Source organism: Bactrocera tryoni, chromosome 5 (assembly GCF_016617805.1).
Source record: "Bactrocera tryoni isolate S06 chromosome 5, CSIRO_BtryS06_freeze2, whole genome shotgun sequence".
NCBI classification, from domain to species: domain Eukaryota; kingdom Metazoa; phylum Arthropoda; class Insecta; order Diptera; family Tephritidae; genus Bactrocera; species Bactrocera tryoni.
In genome coordinates this window covers 1,775,404-1,796,979 of record NC_052503.1, presented here as the reverse complement: position 1 = coordinate 1,796,979, position 21,576 = coordinate 1,775,404, and the positions used below count along the sequence as shown (strand labels likewise).

Here is a 21,576-nt window from a genome sequence, read left to right as displayed (position 1 = left end):
TACGCCGTGTCGCACTTCATAAAGAAATATATTAAGCTGTGTGCTTAGGCAAAATTGGCGACCTTGCGTAACCGCATACGCTGACACATTTTGATTTGATATTTTTGAAAAAAGAAATTCCTTCTTTCAGCTATTCATTTGAAAATATTATAAAAATAGCTGCACTATAAAAATAACATAATACATAATTTTCTTCATTTGAAAATAGCAAAAAGTATTTTATATTTAGAATCTAGAAGATGGCAATATTTTTAAAAGAACATTATTACGGTTAATAATTATTTTGCAAACATATTTTTTTTTCTTTAAAAATTTTTGAAATTTTGAAATATTGAGTTATAAGAGATAGCGTTACTCTAAAACATAGTTTTTTTGGATGTTTTCAAAATTATTTCCACATTGCTACCTAATTTTTCACCAAGAATTTTTAGAAAACAAAATAATTAAAAGAAAGTTTTGAATACGGTTTAATTAAGCATCTTTAAATACTTTTGTACAACTTTAAATAAGGCTGTCACTTTACTGAACTGAAGTGAGAGTGAGGGAAATATCCATATTATGAATTGTTATTCAAAACTTTACATAACACATTCAACTTTCAGTTCTTACGGCCACAACTGTGGAATGGAGTATAAATAGAATTCCGAGAAAAAAGAAATGAGCAGTTTACAACTGATTGATACAAAATATTTTCTACGGTGTCCAACTCCTCTGAAAATTTCAAATTTAAAAAACTATGTACAATTCTAAGCAAGAATTTTTCAAACAACAAAATGCCTTCCCCAGCATAGGCAGGGATCTCATTCAGCACAAAAACCTCTTTTAAAGCAATCTAAGCTAAAAGTGTTAATTTTCTTTACTTATTTCCCTGTTATATTCTTTTCGTTGGCATCTTTGCACCGCTTCTCATCCGCAGGTATATAAAGCAATCGCTGATTACGAACATTTCCTTGCATTGTTGTTGCTGTTATTGTGCAATTCAAACGGTAAAGTTCTTCGGTTTTTCTTATTCGCATTTCATTTCGAACAGTTGGCTGCCTCAAATGTGCAGGTAAGTTCTTCAGCCACTTGTTGTTTTTGTTTCATTTGTTGCTGTTTGCTATAGCACCGTTAAAGCGCAAATTTGCAAATGAGCTAGTGAATGGCTATGGTGTTGTTTTGACTTTTAATTGAATTTACACTCGCTTTGTGGTAGTGTGTCTACGTGGTGGTTCTTTTATCTGTTTCGCCGTCGTTTTTCTTGTTGTTTTCGTTGTGCTTGCAGCATTTAGTGACAATACACTTCACAGTGTTGAGTTTCTTTTGCCTGTTGTTGGTATAATTGTTATCCTCTTTGCCGTTTCTGCAACCTGCCAGCCTGCCAGCCCGTCTGAGTTAGCCATTCCATTTTATTGACGTGAAAATCAGCGTGCGTCTTCACAATGTGATTTTCTTTGTTTTTTCTTTTCATCTTTCTTTTCTTATATTCGGTTTTTCCATCTTTTTTCCGCTTTGAATATTTTTCTTTTAAGGCGAATGTGAGCGCTAAGCGCACACTAATTAATTTCTCTTTTTTTCTGCTATAAGTTGTTTTTTTACTGTAGTTGTCACCTTTTTCGATTTTATTACAAAAAAAGCTTTAATGTGGCTTGACTTCAAGCGCTTCTATGTGCTTGTGCCAAGAACCGTTGTTCTTTTAATTATTTTACTGGCATGGATATGCCACGCTGACGCTCGCCGTATTTAGTCCCACTCAGACTTGCCGCCTCTGCTAGCCACGCTTTGCGGCATTTTCGCATTAATGATGAGGTATTTATTTTTCTCACAGGATTTTTCACCTTCGGTTTTATGCAAATGACGTTTTAATAAGCTTCAAGCGTCTTGGTGCTTGGCTTTTTCTTTTCGCTCACTTTTTTTATTTGGCGACTACATCGCATTGTTGCGCTCGTCTGCATGCCCCTCGCCGCCGTCGCCGCGGCTTTTCGCCTACGACGCGCGCTATCGTTATGCTTCGCCTGCCCGATTTGCATTTCTGATTTTGCTCATTTTAATTGAGTTTTTATTTCTGAGCATTTGAATTTTTATTAAATTGGTATTAACTGCAGAAAATCCTTTAGTATGAAAATTCAAGATAATCTGCTCCCTTAATTAGGGCGAAATACAATAGTATAATTGCGCGGTGCCTCTTTCGGTGTGGGGGTTAGAGTACACACTCTCTTTTAATGAATGCGAATTATGAGCTTCTTCGAAGTAATGAAATAATGGAATTGTAATGCCTTGAATAATTGTTTATGCACATGCATTCAAATCAAATTCAGCTTAGAAGGAGAAATCTCATATTCATGGGAAAACAAAGCTTTTGCTTTGAACGGTGTTTTCGTTATAAAGAAAATTATAAACTGATTTTGCTGCATTATGCGAGCTTCCTCGTGCATAAAAGGTGGCAATTTTGGTATTGGAAATCAGCGCTGCTCAGTAAAGAGTGCTGAGATCTGCTTCAATAATTAAAAAACAAAAAATATAATAACTTTTGTATAGACTTAGATGATAGTGAAACACAGAGAAACAAATAAAATACTGGAAATCATTTCGGCCAGATTTTGTATAACCCAGCTTTACAATATCATTTGTAATTTGTGAGAACGCAAAAACATCTTTTGAACTGACGTTTTTAGTTTTCATTTGGTTCACTGTGTACACGGCTTAAAGACATCGTTCATTATCAGATTAACGAAAATTCAAGGTACATACAATTTTTGAGATCAAATATATAGTTTTGAAGAAAATTTGAAATTATCATATTTAAATAGTACTTAAAAAGTCGCCACCTATTGCAGTATTTTGTAATATTGTATAAATGTATACGAGAAAATATTCACTTGTGTCAAAAAGCTGATTTATAGATAATTTAAAATATATGACAAATTTGCATATCAAACAGAGTTGCCACCTATTTTGAAAATTACATTGATTTACTAACATCTGATCTCATTTGACCCAGTCCGCTCTACACAATCGATAAAATAACAACCCTGTTTTTTGTTCGTGTAAGCGGACGTTAAAATTTGTCAATTTTAGCATAAAAAATGAATAACGAGATTTCTTGACATTTTATATTATCACGGCTACGTGGTTATTGAGAATGTGTTTTGAAGAGTCTACCGATAAAGAGAACATATCATAGGTATTTGAGTGGCAGAAGGTATTCTGTAAAAGTCGGGAAGTCAGCGAAAACTTACCTCGAGTGAGTCGTCCTCCACCTCTGTTAATGACTTTAACATCGAGTTAAAGAAGCTTCAACATCGTTTTTTTGGCATAAGAGAGATAACAGAGGATCTGAACATATCTTATGGATCTATGGAATACATTTTGCTAGATGCTTAAAACATCGCTGAGGATTTTATATTCATCCAACATATCGTTACTGTTGACGAAATGTGTGCTTCGAATATTTATGACGACGAAACTCGTAACTGTCTAAAACTGAACCGAAAAAGAAACTATAAATCTCTGAAGGGACTGGAATTCAACTCATCAGAGGATTATATCAACCGTATGGAAAATTTGGCAAAAACGTTGACAAGCTTATAAGTACCATATTGTATTGAAATTCGTTAAATGTGTTGTTTTCAGCCTGGTCAAATTTGGTGATCTTGGATAAAAAGACGCGGCAGTCGCTGCTTGTGCTGTCGTGCCTTAGTCAGAACATTGCAGGCAGGTGTCATTCAGTGAAGTATTTCTCTTTTCATCCCTTTACGGCGGACTACTTTATATGCAACCTCCTCATCAGAAGTTAAAACGGGAAATACATCAGTCATTACTAATGAAGTACCTGTCTATAGATAGAAACCTCTATGGTTAGAACACACCGGGAGAGTGAAGAAGTAGGCTGAGTTGCCTCTTTTCAGTGATGTGCTTTTTAAAGCAATTTGCAAACGCTGAATCCGAGCCACTCTACTAGCTGCGCTTGAAGAAATGTGTCCTACAGTTTTTCACCTTCTCTCTGAGACAACCTAATTGTTTTACCACCTTTTCTTTTAGGTTGTACTTGCCCTCGAGTCAGCTACATATACCGCTACCGGCCTATTATTGCGCTTTTGTCTTCAGCCCCTCCTTGTTTGGCTTCTTTCGGTGCACTTCTTGCTACCAGAATTGGAACCCTCAGTAACCTGTTTAGGAGAGCATAGACGTTCTTTTTTGTCCGCGTCTTCAAGGACCGTAGCAATAGTACTACAACCACCGCAATCTGATCCCGTTGCAGTGAAGATATGGCGACACAGCTTGACGAATAGCTGTTCAGAAGAGAACGTGCGGCGACTTTGGAAGAAGAAATGCATGAACATTGGAGCTAAGTGTCAAGCACGCGAACTCTGAAATCAATTATCGTCATAAGACTGACCATTTTGATATTTTGATATAAACAATTATCCACTATTTCATTGCTTTAGCAAAAACTCTTATGTGAGCAACACTAACTTTATTCTGTACAACATATTGCTCGAGTTTAAAGATGTCGCTACTAGCGCTCTCCTGGCTTACATGCACTTCAACACTCAATCACACTTCCACCGCTCATTGACCCGTTACTTTTGTAGTAACTTAAGTACGCCACTTGTGTTGCATTTTGTAGCGCCAAATATGTACATACAAACTGTTATATATATATATATATATACATACCCATAAATATATAGCAGAAGCATTGTTGCACATATAGCGTACAATGGCTAACGTAATTAAACCCTAGAGTGTACGTGCCGTTTTTAAAATAACTTCAATTCTGCAGCAACGCTAACGCGATCAGAGAGGCTTGGACGAATGAAACTTAGAAAAGAATTAATAAAACTAAAAAAGCGCACAGAAAAAAGTTTAAAAAAGCTTGCGATTCACTTAAATAAAACCAAACGCTGAATGAAAAGGAAAAATACACACACAGCAGCGCAGCACGGCACAGCATAGCACAGAGTAAGTTTGGCTGAATTGCCTTTTGCACCGAAACTGTCGGGTCGCGCGGCACGCTTCCGGGCGGTCAATGGTCGGCGGTCATATCAGAAAGGCTTAGTTGTTTGGTTAGTTGCCAGACCGACACAGCGGGGCCAAACGCCAATGTTTGTGCAGCGCCAGCGGTGCTGGTGATGATGGAGGGTAACCGCTTTTGTCGCGCTTATGTCCCAGCACGGGTGGCGGCATAGTTTTGCGCCGTCGAGTTGGAGTTAGGAAGGAAGTGTGTTGGTCAGCCTCAATAACTGGGAGCTACCGGAAACGGTATCCAGACAATATTGCAGCGTTGCAGCAGCAACAGTTACACTATTCGCTTGAGTGCTAAAAATCCTGTATTCATGGCTCTCCATTCACACAGCTAATGCGAAAAGGACACCGTAATTGAAGTGTGGGCAAATTCAGTTGTTGTTGGTAATAAAAATATGTTCGCCAAAGTGAACTGACCAGTCGGGGAGTTGATACCCACAAACGGCAAAAGCAGCAAAGGCAACAAAAGCAACGAACGGAGTGTGGCAAAAACTGTACGAGACTTTGCAGAGAAATGAGCACCGCAAAAAAGCAATTAAAATAACTCCATTTCACATTGAATGTCATTACGAGTGAAAAAACAACAAAAATAACAAAAAAAAGAAATGATTTAAAGAAAAAATGAGTGTATATACAGCAAATGAGTGCCCTATTGTCAGGTAGCTGCTTTAAAGACTTTATATGTATGTGTGCGGTTGTACATTTCTTCACTTTGCAGCATGAAAGCGCCACTCATACACCCACTTACATATATTTATACTTATTTATTTCAGCTCCCGACATGCTGCACATTTTCCACTCCATCCTATTTCTCTCTCACTACCACCCCAACCCCCGATGGAGTTGCAGCTGCGGTTTAAAATAATCTCATGAATTTCAATTAAAAATTGACAGTAAAGTAAAAATACGTTGAAGCAATGCAAAGTGAATGCAATCAAAGTAAATGGGAAATTTCCTTCCGAACTACAACGACGTCGAAGGGGAATGCGAAGTGGGGAAGAGCAAGCAGACTGTTTTTAAGCGGGAGTGTGTATTTTTTGAGAAATTTTCAAAGCTATAATGAATATTCGCAACGAAAGCAAGAATTTAAATTCATATGTCCACATATATAAATAAATTACACATATCGTAATAAATAACATTATTTATCGGGTTTCGACATCTTTTCGAAATTAAATTTCTTCTTAACTAAAATACTTTTTGTGCTCTGAGCTGGGTATATTAAGATCGCCACAAAGTTTGTAGCAGCTAGAAGGAACGATCAGCACGATGAGCTGAGTAATTTTAGCCATGTTCGTCAGTATGTGTATACGAGAAGTAGTTCCACAGTTTTTTAAATATCGATCTTAACATTTTGCACATAGATCTTAAGTATATACTGTTGGCAAAAAATAGTAAGACTCTTTAGTCAAAAATTTCGCGCCAAAGCCCATTCGTCAAAATATTTTTTTGCTAGGTTGGTATGACTGTAAATGACATCTGTGCCAAATTTCAAATCAAAATAGTCATCAATAATTAGTATACGATTGTCTTTCTGAAGTACTTGAAGTACTTCCGGCGATTTTTCCTATGAGCGAAATTATTATACAAAGAAGTTCTATTAAATTTTGTGTGTGGAATCAAATTTCTGGAATTGAAACGTTCATAATTTTGGAAAAGGCGGTGATAATTATTTGTCGCAAGCAACTGTTTTTGATTGGTACAAATTTTTCAAAGAGGGTCAAGAACGCACCTGGACGGCCATTAACTTCAACTGATGATCAACACGTCAACAAAATAAAGAAATTGGCGCTTCAGAATCGACGATTAACTGTCAGAGAGCCTGTCGGCATCGTTGGAATATCGGAAGGATCAGTGGAAATCATTTTGAGAGATCATTTACGCCTAAGAACAGTGAGAGCACGATTGGTTCCAAAATCACACAATTTTTTCGGAAAACAGCATCGCGGTAACGTCCGTGAAAAAAATCGTTCCGACTACCAGGATGTCATGAAACGTTTTATCACTGGTGGCGAGTCTTGGATCTATGAAACAGATGATCAAGCGGCCGAATATCGTGGCAAGGGAGAGCCGAAGCCGAAAACACCACATAAAAGCAAGTCAAAACTCAAAGTAGGATGCATTCCAAATTCCTTCCGACTGGCCGAACTGTCAACAAGGCATACTATTTTCAGTGGAAATATGGACGAACAAGACTTGGCTTTTGCACCACATTAATGCACTCTTCTTGAGTTTTTTTCAATCAATATCGTTCCGCTATTTCTGTATTTGCTTGATTTAGCTCCGTATTGCTCCTGGCTCCGGGGAAACAGTTTTGAGTCAAGTGAAGACATTTAACGTGAATCGCCACGCAATCTGAAGAGTATTCCGAAAATTGCCTTTAACAGCTGTTTTGAGGATTAGAAAAAACGTAGCACAAGTGCATTGGGGCGAAGAGCGATTAATTTTAGAGAGACGACATAGATATTTAAGAATAAATTAAAAATTTTATAATTTTTAACAAACTATTACTACTACTATTTTTTGCTCATTGTACTATACCTACGATAAAGCCGGATAATCAAACTCAAGTCCTTGTGTGAAAAACTATTTTATTTGAAAAACTGTATAAAGATATGGTTTTTTCATACCCTTCATTCTGTAAGAAATACAACTATGATGGGTTTTTAGTTTAGCTTTCTTCCTTTTTTTTAGTTTTCTATGTTTGAAAAACTACAAAGGTGGATTATATCGTTTGAGACTCGATTTGTTACCAAATTACACAAGTTTACAAATTCAGATCAACTTTTGGATCTGAACAGATAAGAACGATTCTTAACTACATATATTTGATATGCTGAATTCGAATATGTATTTAGTTTTTTAAGATTGATTCTAGTTTCCGAGTTCTCGCATGATAGAACCATTGTGCTGTTACAAGCACAGTTTGCAAGCACAGTAATTATATACCGATTGAGGAAAATTCTCCCAATCTTACAGGCACTGCTTAATAAGTCATTTCAACTGTAGCAGTAAAATAAAATAAGTGATTAGAGCACATAAAAATGCAGAGACAGTGTTGCAAAGTTGATTCAAAGTGTTTTTGTTACATTTGTGGTAGTTATATGATTAAAAAAAGTGGCAAAATAATAACAAATGCGCTCAAAGATACGTATCTGCACTACTTTGGCTTCAGAGTAGCAAACACTCGTAAGTCATGGATACCGAAATTTATTTGTAACGCATGCAAAACAGAGCTGTATAAGTGGTCATTGAGAGAACGTGAGTACTTTTCCTTTTCAATGTCAGCGCTCTGGAGAGAACCTAAAAACCATGTAGATGATTGCTACTTTTGTTTGATGAAAATTAAGGGCATAAATGCAAAAAAATTAGCAAAATATGAATATCCTGATGTATCATCAGTATCCAAGCCAGTTCCACGTACTGCTAATGATTCATTGCCAGTTTGTCCAAGTATAAGTGGAAACGTCCTGGAAACTTTAGCTCCATCACCCCCGAGTAATGATAGCGACTTTGTCATGGAAGAGACACATTTAATTTCGCAAGATGAACTAAGCGATTTGATTCGTGATTTGAATTTGTCCAAACAAAAAGCAGAGTTGCTAGCATCACGGTTGCAGCAATGGAAATATCTAGACTCTCGAACACAAGTTACTGTATACAGAAACAGAAATCAGACACTTCGACCGTTCTTCAAAAAAGAAGACAACATAAGTTTCTGTAACGATATTAATGGTTTATTTAATGAAATGAATACACCGTACGATCGAAACGAATGGCGTTTATTCATTGATGGTTCCAAATACAGCCTAAAAGCTGCTCTTCTCCACAATGGAAATAAAAAACCATCTATTCCCATTGCTCATGCAGTACAAACGAAGGAATGCTACGAAACAATGCGGAAGATCCTGTGCTTCATCAAATACAATGATCATAAATGGAAAATATGTGGCGATCTAAAGGTTTAAACATTGATTCCAATTAAATCGAAAACACTTATTTTTTATATTATTTCAACAGGTAATTGGTATCTTAACTGGGATGCAAACTGAATTCACCAAATTTTGTTGCTTCTTATGCTTGTGGGATAGCCGCGCAACTGAACATCATTATGTGAGAAAAGAATGGCAAAGTCGTACTCAATATGAGCCTGGACCGCAAAACGTCTCCGATGAACCAGAAGAAAGAAGGAATATTTGTCAGACTTGATATTAGAAAATTAATGACTGATAAAAAATTTACAAAATGTTTATCGCCCTATGAAGCAGCCCATGCATCTTTTCAAAATATCGCTCACCACTTTCTTGGTAATCACAAATCCCCTAATTTTAAGGAAATTATTGGCGATATGTTGCAAAATTATCGAAAGATTGGAGCTAGAATGTCTCTAAAGATCCATTTTCTGCATTCCCATCTCGATTTTTTCCCCGAAAACTTGGGTGATACGAGCAACGAACAAGGAGAGCGGCTACACCAAGATCTAGCTAACATTGAAAGAAGATACCAAGGATTTTGGGATGAAGGCATGATGAGCGACTACTGTTGGACTCTAATACGTGAAACAGATACTAAACAATACAAAAGGCAAAGTTCCACCAATCTTCATTTCTGATATGTTACCTTTAAGTCAATAAAATGAATATTATTTGACAAAAATCATAAAAAATTAAATTCTTGATTATTTCAAAAACTAGAATCAATCTTAAAAAATGAAATGAAGATTCGGATTCAGTGTCATCAATTGTCATAGAAACCACTTTTGGTTGCCCAGATCCAAAACAGTGTATACTTGTGTTATTATTGAGGGATCCGAGATGAACTAAAAGGTGCAATATAGAATGCTTTGCTTTACACCGAATCGTGCTTGCAAGTAATAAGCAATTCTCTCATATTCGTAACCCTGGGTTTTCCGAATTCTGCGATCAGCATGCTTTTAGGACGAACAAAACTGAGACTTAACTTCAAATACAATCCAATTGAAAGGCAAGTGCGATTAAAATATTTACAACTTGAACCCACTGTACTGCAAGTTCAACAATATTACTCTCACACCACAAATCCTATTAATATTAAGTATCGCCTCGCGCTTTTCGAACTGACTTTTATGTTTGCACCTATAAATGTATATATGTGTAATATACATTGTATATGCTTCATATGCGAGTACATACGTTCTTATGTTCAAAGCTTTATTCCATTTATTTCCATTATTAATTGAGTTTTTGCCTTCATTGCACATTTCCACCAAGAAAAAAGCATCGTAATTGAGTCAATATTCACGCATTTGTATATTTATTTGTGTGTGTGTGTGTGTATATGTATATGCGAGCTTGTTCATATTGCATAACTTGCCCTTTGCCGCAATAAGATATATGTGTTATATAACAAACATCATTAATGTTTAATTATATGCGAGAAAAATATGCACGCAAGCGGAATAACAACGTCAGCGATAACAACAACTGCAACAAGCGCACAAATTGTATGCACTAATATAGTTTTGATCTCCAGCATTTATCAGTGAACTTCTGCTGTATGCGTATGCTTGTGTTGTCTATGTGTATGGGTGAGCATTTGAGAAAGTGTGTATGGCGCGGGGGTATGTGGGAAGTCATATTCGTTCTATTTAGGTCAGCTGGTCAGTATTTTTATTTATAGCACCGTAGACGCTGCCTTAATGGTTTCAATAACCAGATAGGGAGCATGAGAGTACTGGATATTGATGTTGTTTCCGTCTAGTGGTTCATCACCTGTAGGTTTCAGAACTAGAACAAGATTTTGTTTCATGTCTTCTAAAACTTATTTCCTTGGTATAATATCGGTTAAGAAAGCATCCGGTTAGGAGATTATAAAAGCATGAATGCCATATCAACCAGCATATCTACTTTACTGCATACTAAGTAAATCCACCGGAAAGCTTTAAAACTACAACAATTTGTTATTGGCATGTTATTTCGAATCTTGAACGAAATTGAACCATTCATCAACTTAAGTGCTTACACCGACACAGTCGTCGCACCAATAAATATAATCGCATGGAAGTAATCACCTATTTCCCAATGCTGCCAACCCTTTTACACTTTCTCCCTTTAAATATATTTATTTTGGTGGCACCCAATTAATGACCAGCCATTCACCAATACAACCACATCAATGGCAATCTGTAGTGCCAACCTCAAGATAATCAATTTTTGTTTGCACCGGACAATACAAACACACACACGTCAGCGCAGCCGCTCCAATAAACTTATGCACAGACGAAGCATATAAAATATTCATAGGTTAAAGTTTAAATCGCACCTTTTCAACATATAACCCACATTTGGAATTTTTAAATAAATAAGATTCTATCGCCCTGCGTCTGACTGGCTAACTGACTAACAGAGCGTTGTGAATAAATAGTGAAACGATGAGAGGGCTTGGGAAAAGTTGGCGAAAGTGTAAATGAAAACGTTTTCGCATGTGTGAGTGTGCGTGTGTGTGTTCGCATGCAACAAAACTAATGGCAACACATTTTACTTGTTCACACAAGCATCGTGCGGAAACAATATAAAGCAAAATAAAAAAAAAATAAATAAATTTTGCAGTTGCGTGCATTGAACTGGGAAAACAAATTGCAGTATAATATTTAAATAGTTAAATGCAATTTAATGCTTCTTCTTTTTTGCTAAAACACAAAAATTTCCTTAAAAATATTTCGAAATTTTTCCAAGACTATCCTTAAGCAAACTTAATATTCCGTAACTTTTTTTAGAATATCAGATAGATTTTAAAATAATAACCTGATTGGTGGCATGAGTGTTATCACATAGAAATTTTATAATAATCTTATAAGACAAAAGAAAAAACTCTAGTAAATAAATATTTACGTTTAATTAAATGACTTTTATTTCGACTTCAAAAAGAAATACTATTTTTTGTTTTCAAAAAAATTAAAAAAATATGTTAAACTTGTAAATAGTGCCTGTTCATTAAAAATTCAAAAAATCAATAAGTACGAAATACATGATGCCATTCCAAGCTCTAACTATTCACATTCAAACGCTGAAGTCTTTTCGATAGCAAATTGTAGAATACATTTCGGAGTGGCCATAAAATAACAAGCAAGAAAGAAGAAGTATTTAAATTAAATTCTCCAAAGTAAACTTTTAGGTGCACCTACCACTAGACCATTTCGTTTACCACGACGGTTCTTTATTGTTACTGTACCTACAACAACAGCATAAAAAATTTGAAATTACAAAAAATCAAAACAGCAACAACAAGAACAACATAAAAATACAATTAAATATGAAATTAATAAAAATTTAAAACTAATTTATTTTGATAAAAAAAAATAAAATTAATAACTAAAATTAATTAACTAAAGTAATTAAATTTTTTTTAAAACAAAATTAGTAATATTTTATTATTTGAAGGTGTAAAGTTTTTTTGTTTTTGAAATATTTAAGATTTTTTTAAAAATAAAAAAACAATTATTTAATTGACAATAATTAGTATGAATCTGATATTGCCTTCTAATGCCATCCAAAATGATTCCAATTCATTGCACAGCGCTTTACGCTTATCGAAAACATACAGCAATAGCTGAAGCACAAAGCCATTCATGAATTGGAGCAGCATTTGGGGCTAACGCCACGACTGCTATGAACAAAAAAAACTACAACAACAAGAACACAAAATCGAAAGTAATGAAATTCTGTAAAATCGATTCAAATGCCAACACGTATTGGATCACATATCATATAAGCTATTGCTGGCGCATACAACACCTACACCCATACACCGCTACACAAATACACACACACACACACCAAAGCAATAAGAAGTGTGCAAAACGCCGTCGAGCTGTGAATGCAGACACTCTACAAATCTACAAATGATTGCAGATCCTTCTTCACATCCTTCTTGGCGCACACGGGCACACAGCCGAGCATGGCAAACGGCTAACGGTTTTATATTTTCTTGAGGCACAAACAATCTTTGTTGCCACGCTTCTACACTTTCGAATCAGTGTGTTTATGTGTATGTCCGTGTTTATGTTTTGTTTTAATACAATTTTCATTTTTTTTTTGCTTATTCGACGTTGCATTCCTCGTTCCGAACGACAAAACAACAAATCCAAAAACATAACAACCTTTAAACGGACATTAAAGTATAGTTGAACGGCTTGACTGAGCTTCCTGTGAGACTGCTAATACTGGCATCGCCGGAGTGGCCAGCACTAGCCTCAGCTCGCAAAGCACGCCGTATTCGCTGGCAGAGCACGCCACTGTAAATCAAAAAAATATTTCGTATAAAGCGAATACCCATAAGGAATTTCAGCAGAAGGAATGGCAAGAAATAAAAAGTAAATAAATAAATTGTTGCAACATATATGAGGCTTTGATGTTTATGTGTGTTCTACGTGTGCATTAACAGTTGCAAATATGTGCGTGTGTATGTTTACGTGGAATATTACATGCACTGAGACGCAGACATCTGGTTACACACACGACTGGACCCATTTAATAGCAACACCAACACGCTGCCGTCGACTCCGCAGACAGAAACAAGCTGACAGCATAGAAAAAGCATACACACACGTACATACATAGTAACGTATACGAAATGTTAACTGATATGCGAATTTGGTATGTGTGTGATTTCCGTTTCCTATTCGGACTTTACTCGGACTCACCGCGTATTTTTTAATATCGTGACCGTATTTATTTGATTTCCTTTTACAGCAGTATCTATGTCCTTGCGTCCGCATCAATATGTTCACTTTGCTTATATCTACATTTTTGTATTTCATTTTTCCAGGAAAACCGTAAAATGTAATAACGAAATTGTTCAACGACGTTTTGGTGTAAATTTTCAGGTAGTCATGTAAGTCTAATATATATACATACACACTTATATAACGATATTTGTACACATACATATGTGGCTGTATGGAAAAGGTAAGCACAGTGTAATAAATACTCTTAAATCTTAATACAGGTGTTCCTTAAATCTAACGTCATTGAGGTGAAATAAACAGATTTCGGTGCAAGATGAGAATCAGTAAACTTGAAACTTGGTTTGGTTGAAAAGAAGACGTTAGGGCTAAAATCAGTTAGAATAGAATTAAGATGTTTTCTGAGAACAGCGCTTGAAATGAGTGTGCTTTTCGTGAAATTTGTAACAAAAATTGACGAAGTTGCATTTGAGTAATTTTAATTTTTAAATTAAGTAGAAAAGATTTTCGAAATATTTAATTCATAAATGGAATTGAAGAGGAAATTAGATGACAACGAGAAAAGCTTTAGGCGAAGCATTTTTAAATTTTTTTTGCTAAATTATTCTTGGTTGATGTTTTTCTGCCAATGGAGACCAAAGTCACGGACAACTACACTCATATCTTATACGAAAGAAATCTTCAAAACATCGAGACAAAAATTTAAGAAGGGCGTGATCCCACAAAACGTCATTAAACGAAAAGTTATAAAGCCACTGTAGAAATTGAAGAAATTAGACAGATATTTGCTCATGAATTCGTAATGAGTTTTTTATAGTTAAACATATGTACATTGTGACAGAAAAGTACTCGGAAATTGTAAATAAAACGCAAAATATTTAATTATTCATTTTAGTGCTTTCAAGGTAATCCGCATCATATGTAATACACTTATGCTCAACATAACAACGAAAATCATTCGAACGGACTCCCGAGATATGTCGAGCTCTCTTACTATCTCTCTAACACTTGCCCGACGATTTTCAAGGACCAGCGATCTCTCTACCGCCTTTGGAGGCTTTGTACCATTCGTAGACTTGTGTTTTTGATAAAACTGAATCTCAAAAGCTATTCCGCACACAAAAGTCTTGTTAGGAATACCAAGTTTGAGACAAACTTGCAAAAATCGCAACGCACTACTGAGGTGTACGGACTTAAGCAGCTGCTGTAAACAAACTGGTTGACAGAGCGCACAGATAGTAATTAAGCACAGTCCTACCAATTTAGTACAGCAATCATCCGAATAAATAATATTTTTTATTTATTTTTCTACCACGTACCATTGTTCACTTAATGGTAGACATCACAGCCAAATGCAGTGTAGTTTTCTCTTTTTATATTAAACTAGCTGACCCCGCAGCCGTTGTCCTGCGTGAAATTATGTGTTTTGAAATGAAAAGAACGTTAAATTTATCATTTAATTTTTGTTTTTTTTTTTCAATGTAACGCAGCTTGATGAACAATACTTTTTGGTTTCTGTTCCGGTGTACAGAAAAGATGGTTCTCCAACTAGTGAGCACGCCACGGCCGTGTAAAAAACATAACATTTCCAAATTTATGCCTCACACTATGCAACTATCTTCAGGTGATTGTCATTTCACATGCAATTTTCACTGGAAACGAAATACGTTTGAACTGAAATGGGAAATCGTTAGAACTCAAAGGAATTCGTAGAATCAAGCATTCTGCCCCTTGTATTCGATAGGTGCGTCACAATCAGTCGGGTTCCATTACACAGTTTCGTGGCATGCTGATTGCGAAACATAATAACGACCGATCCTACTTTGAGACGCAAATGATGCGGTGGCATACCAAGCCTGTCCAAAGAATTTAGAAATACCACTGGATAATTCACGGCGCCGTCTTCATTGTCAAGACGATCGATCGATTTGTATGAGCGCAAGTCTCCCGGAATTTGACTTTGAATCTTCCAGTTTAAGTCAACAACATCGGTATTTTTGGCAGCTAACATTGCGCATGCACTTAAGGAATCATAGTTACGATGATTTTTCCAATGTCCGAACATTCGTGACGAGTTCATCTTTCGTGAATTGACAAAGGGAAGATGGAATTGATATCGAACCACTGGAAGTATCAACCGAAATTATACCATTTCCAATTTTTAGCGAAGGCCATGTAAAATGTCTTCGGCAATGTCTTTTTTGTTCGTATCCCATAATTGACGCGGATTTGAAGGCTGATATGTCAAAATGATTATCGCGAAAAGTGTGCGAACTTCATTTTCATTCCAGTGATTAACGTGTTCCAGCAATTGTAATTGCTGGCTTACATCTCCAAAACCGTACCATTCACAGTAAGCAATGACTCAAATAAAGCTGAACCGCGTACATTAATCAATAGCAACCGAAGGTAGAAGCAGTCATCGTTTTTCGAGTGGATTGTGTAAGTTCGTCCTAATGCATTAGTTGAGAACACATCGGGATTTCAATCTACTGCTTGGCCTTGCTTTCTGCGCAACTATTTCTTCGACGATGCATTCCATGTATAATATTAGGGTATTTCCGAATAGAGCAACATTCTCGTAAACGGATCACTGACGAAAGTTGAGAAAAAACTTGTTAATGTTAATTTTGTTTCTGGCGGTGTTTCCACTGGCTGTACTGTAGTCTTTGAGTTGAAATACACATTAATATAAACACATAAATAGCATGGTTTGAATTTGGTTAGCATTTTCATTAATGTTTAAAGTGAAAAAAGTTGTTGTAGTGACATAACTACAATAGTTGGACATATGTATGCTAACGCGGAGTTTTTTGTAGACATTATGATGTTCTTCAATATTGTTGTACATTATTTTGTTCTATCACTAATAGTTTCGGCAGCGCATTCGAAGAAAGACATTTTAAGACTCATTTTTCTACACCTTCGGTTACATTGCTCAAATTTTACCAAGGATCCCTAATTTTTTTCAAAATGAAATGTAGCCTATGTCAAATTGGAAGAATGTAGCAATCTATTGGTGAAAGAATTTTTTAAATCGGCCCAGTACTTTTTGAGCCTAATCATTACAAACATACAAACATACAAAAATAGGTACAAATCATTCCACTTTATAATATTAGCGTAGATGCGCACAAATGTAGGCAACATTATTTTATTCCTACATTTTATCGAATGTAATCAATGATTATCGCATGACATTCAGTTATCATCGCTTTATACTTAAAAGCTTTTATTAAAATTGTTTACCACAAACCTTTCCTTTCGCTAAAACAGCATAACTCAAAACTAGCAATAGTTATTTTGCTAGTTTTGTTTAACTGTTTGTTTTAATTAATCATAACATTTCTTTGACCAAAACATTGCAAATAACTCAAATATTTATGACAAAAACAAATATGAATACGCATGTAATACAAAAGCCGTGGGCACAAGAGCTGCAAGAAAAGAGAGCAAACCAAAAAAATATGGCATAATATGGGAATTACATTATTACCATTGGCAAAAAGTTGTTTTGAGTCTAACAATTTTTTTTTAATTTTTACTTTTACATAAATATTGATATTTACATTCAGCCACCATATTAATTTCAACACTAGTTTTTTAAGCCTGTTTTCACATATTCGCTTTCAATTTCCACACAAAAAATGTCCAGATTTAGTAACTAACGATATTTTGTTGTTCACTTGGGTAACCGAAAGCGTCTGCGGCCATTACTGATTACTTTATTTTATCTTCTTTTCTCTGTATAAAAATAGCGGAGGTTAATTTGAGAATTTCGAATAACAAATTGAACAGCAAAACAATTGTCTAGCATTTGGAGCAATGACATTTGCCAGCCTTTCGATTCATTTACAAAATAAAGCAGCTATATTTAGTGAATTTCATCAAATAAATGCTTTCCATCTGAACGTTCTGTGTACGGATTAATGATTTTTACGTGTGTGTGCGCCAATTATTTATTATAAAAAAACTATAAAAATAGACCAACGATTACGTAAAATAATATGAATTCAGTCACTCTAAGTGACTGAAAAAAAACTTCTACGAATTTGAGTGTTTGCATTCATTATTAATTTATTATTTTCAATTTTTTATCTCGCTTCAATGGCACGCGGTTTTTGCTTTCTAGAATAACCGCCAATTAAACTGAATCCATCCATTTATTGTCTGCCAGGCACTACTGCTTTCGCTATGGCAACCTCAATATTTAGGACAAATGTATTTACATAGCGTTTTGTGACGCAGGTAAGGAAATAATTGATGAAAGATTTATTCATAAATAAATATATAAGAATGGAAGTTTCGATAAAAATTTCGCAGCTTCACAATAATAAATCAAAAAACAAGCAAACGTCAAGGTTGTTTACATCTATGAGTTCAAGTTTTATATAGAGAGCCAAGAGGCTTTCTACTCGTACCATGTAAAAGGTTTCCAAAATTAACGCACGATTGGAATTAAAAACAGGGTGTCCAAAAATTAACGCAAGATTTAAGTAAAATCGATAGAATCGATAGAATAGCGTGTATTCATTATTGAACATTATTTCAAAAATAATGCATCTTGGCGGTCGCAGTTCGAAAATTTCGTACAAAATGTTTTCGGAATAGTGTTTTTACCCCGTCAATTGCGAAGATGAATTGATGCAACTGTAAATTTAAATCTCGCATTAATTTTGACACCCCCTATACTACAGTACCAAAAAATATTCTATCAAATGCTGAAAAGATGTGTAACGAATTTGCGTTTAATGCTTCAAAACAATATGGTTGCTTGAATTTACCACTAAAAACGAATTAATTTTGCTTTAGGGAGTTAAAGAAGTTCATTGACATATTTTATGATTCATCCACAGTTCTTAGCTTATGAGCTTCAGCTATGTTATTTGACAAATTTTTTGAACTTCAGAATTCATTACTGTACTTTGACTCCATATAATGTAAAAAAAAAATATTTTCAAAATATTATAAATGCAGTATAAATTGGTATTAAATTATTTTTGAGCTGAATCTAACAGTTATGTCTCAAAACACCAAAATATTTTTATAAACATTTTATTTTTATATTGCATGAAAAGCTGTTATTGACTTATGTTATTTTTCCACTTCTAAGACACAAAGCTAACCATAAAAGTTTTAGTTATTTGCTTACAATTAAAATCTCCATCGATTGACCTGCCAATTATATTCCGACAAAATGATAAAACAATAATAATACATATTTGTGGGTTGCTAAAACTGATAATTAAAATCAAATTTCCTTACTCGTAGGCTTTTTTGTGTTGTAGTCAAGAGGTGTGAGGGTCAAAATAGCAGTTCGAGATGGAAAGTTTTTGAACTCAAATTCGTAATCAGGAAACCTCAAATAGTCCACAGAGCTTTCAGCACGACGGACGAATTTTCCAAGTGATATAATGACGGGAAAACTCGTTGCCATAAGTGTATTGCAGCGGGAGGGGATTACTTTGAAGGAGATAAAATGGACAAACCTTTCAATTTGATCACAGTAGTACTCAGTTTTCATATGAATAAGCTTTTGAGCCAAAAAGTTTCGGATAATTGCAATCAGAACTGAAAAAAAAATCATGCACCTGGCACATGGTGTTTTAAAAAATGTATACTCTTATGCTGGAAAAACAAACGAAAACTGCTCGTATCTAAAAAAGGAGGAGCCCCACCGTAATTAAACATGGGATCTTAGTCTGCATAAGACTTGCTAGTAAAATATATAAGCTTTTAGCTTCACATCAAGCTTTCGCAAAATTGCAAAAAAATTAGAGTAAAGCGTTTAGTAATAAAATAAAAATAATAAAACAGAAAACGTACGTAATTTTCTCTATAAAGTTAGCAGAAACCCTATTTTAAACTTTTACCCGCTGACGCTGACTGACCCGAACAATTTCAGACTATGCCGGAACGAAAAGAGAATAATTTTTTTTCTGTATTCTCACAAATTAATACCCTTTTTTAGGCTTTAAGTGCACTTTATGTTAAAAACTTCTTGCAAAACAGCAAGAGCTCATTAACGAACTGTCTACATACCTGATTGTTTGCGAGATTGCCTTTCAACAACAGCACTCCAGAGTCTCACAAGTGTTTACACAAACAAATTTTCGTTTTATTTACCACACATCTGCAGCGATACTTTGCAACAGCAACACTCACAACTCAAACGAGCAACTGCATTAAGCGCGCATTTACAGAAATTTTAATGTCAACAACTTTTGTTTTTACGAACCGCACAAGTGCCACGAAAACACTACCGGCAACAATGTGCTCAAAAGTAAGTAAACAAATCTAGGTACGCATGTATGTAGGCGTGTGTTTAAGTGCTTCAAATGCACACCGTTAGCAGCAAAGTGAGCAAATGATAATGGCCGTCCGCGCCTTACTCTAGTAATTCGCCACCATTTAACGCGCACGGCACGGAAATTTAGTATTTGCACTTTCGGCGAATACGCAAGCGTTTAAGAATCAACGCGCCGCATAATCGACAGCGTTCAACAATTTGACACTCACGCGCACACAAGTTGGTGCAATTTTTGATTGTGCATTTACAGATTTTATTTATTGCAGCAGTGGCTTGTATTCACTAGAGTTGTGCTTTTTGCTTTTATAGTTGTTGTTAATGTGCTTATTATATGTATTACACTCACGCAAGCAACAAATTGCTGCTGGCAATTTCACATTCGCTTTCTTTGTTGCTTTGTTGCTGCAATTCGCAGGAAAATCAAATTTATATTCGAATTACCGCACATAAAGTGCTTAATGCGGTGCCTGTGTATGTGTGTGTTCGTTTCTATGGTTGGTTCCTGTATGGTTTGTGGAAGCCTCGCGGCAGCGCTGCCGGTGCGTGCTTACCACGCTGCGCGCACAACACGCGTGCTAACACCAAAAGTCCGCGGCGTCACTACAAATGTGCGTTTGTATGTGTGTTGGTGTGCGCGCTGCTGCTATGCAGTTAAACTGTTAAAGTACACTATATGTAAGTACATACACACATACAAGCAGCGACGGTGACGTATGTGCGTGAAAGCGTTGCTGTTCGCTCGCTGAACACAGCACTGAAGCGGCTCGCAACTCGAACGCAGCGCACGTACACACACGTTAGCGACGTGACCTATGTCAATGGCAAAACGACCGCACAATGTTGATTTTATGATATAATTTGCCAATGCGAACGCTAGCGGAAATACATTTGGCTGGCGCTCACATTTATATGCGTTGCAATTGTATCTCGCGCGCACACACACATCCACACTCACAAACACTTTTTCTGCGAACTAACTGTCCTAAATTCCATGAAGCTGTCAAGACGTAACCACGCTAGAACAGCAGGAAACAAGGGCTTCGTAATATCGTTCGCTAAAATGGAAAACTAACCGTATATCAGCTAATGCACTAACGCAACGACCCAAAATACTACGACGAGAGGTGACGAGCTCAACGACTATAGCCGCTTAAGACACACTGACGACTGATTCGGGCCAAATCAGTTGAACTCGAACGCGAGCACTGCGCTTACACCGAGTCGTATTGGAGTTAGGCAACGCAGAAGAGCTGCCAGCAAAGGTGTGAGGGCGGTCGGGTGGCACAGCGTAGCGCAGTTGTAGTTTTATGTGCTTTATATTTTTATGCTTGCTTAAGAGCAATGCGTTGCGTTAGCGCGGCATTCGTCATACAAAAGCGGCCAGCACGATGCCGAGGTGACACTGGCCAACAGCGAAAATGTGGCATGTGAAAGCGCTAGCAGTTGCACACATAAAATTTCTACTACGAAATAATTATGCGAATGAGTGAATGTGAGTGTGTGGGAGCCGCAGTGTAGGCGCTGTAGCTGCATAAAG

The 21,576-nt window shown here is 36.0% G+C and overlaps 1 long non-coding RNA gene across 1 annotated transcript in view; it reads right to left on the bottom strand.

The window, feature by feature from the left end:
* LOC120779057 overlaps positions 1–21,183 on the bottom strand; it is a 180,918-nt gene extending 159,735 nt beyond the window's left edge. Inside the window, exon 1 of the long non-coding RNA XR_005705601.1 lies at positions 19,772–21,183. This is a non-coding gene — a long non-coding RNA (uncharacterized LOC120779057). The remainder of the gene's footprint in view (positions 1–19,771) is intronic.
* Positions 21,184–21,576: the final 393 nt, after the last annotated feature.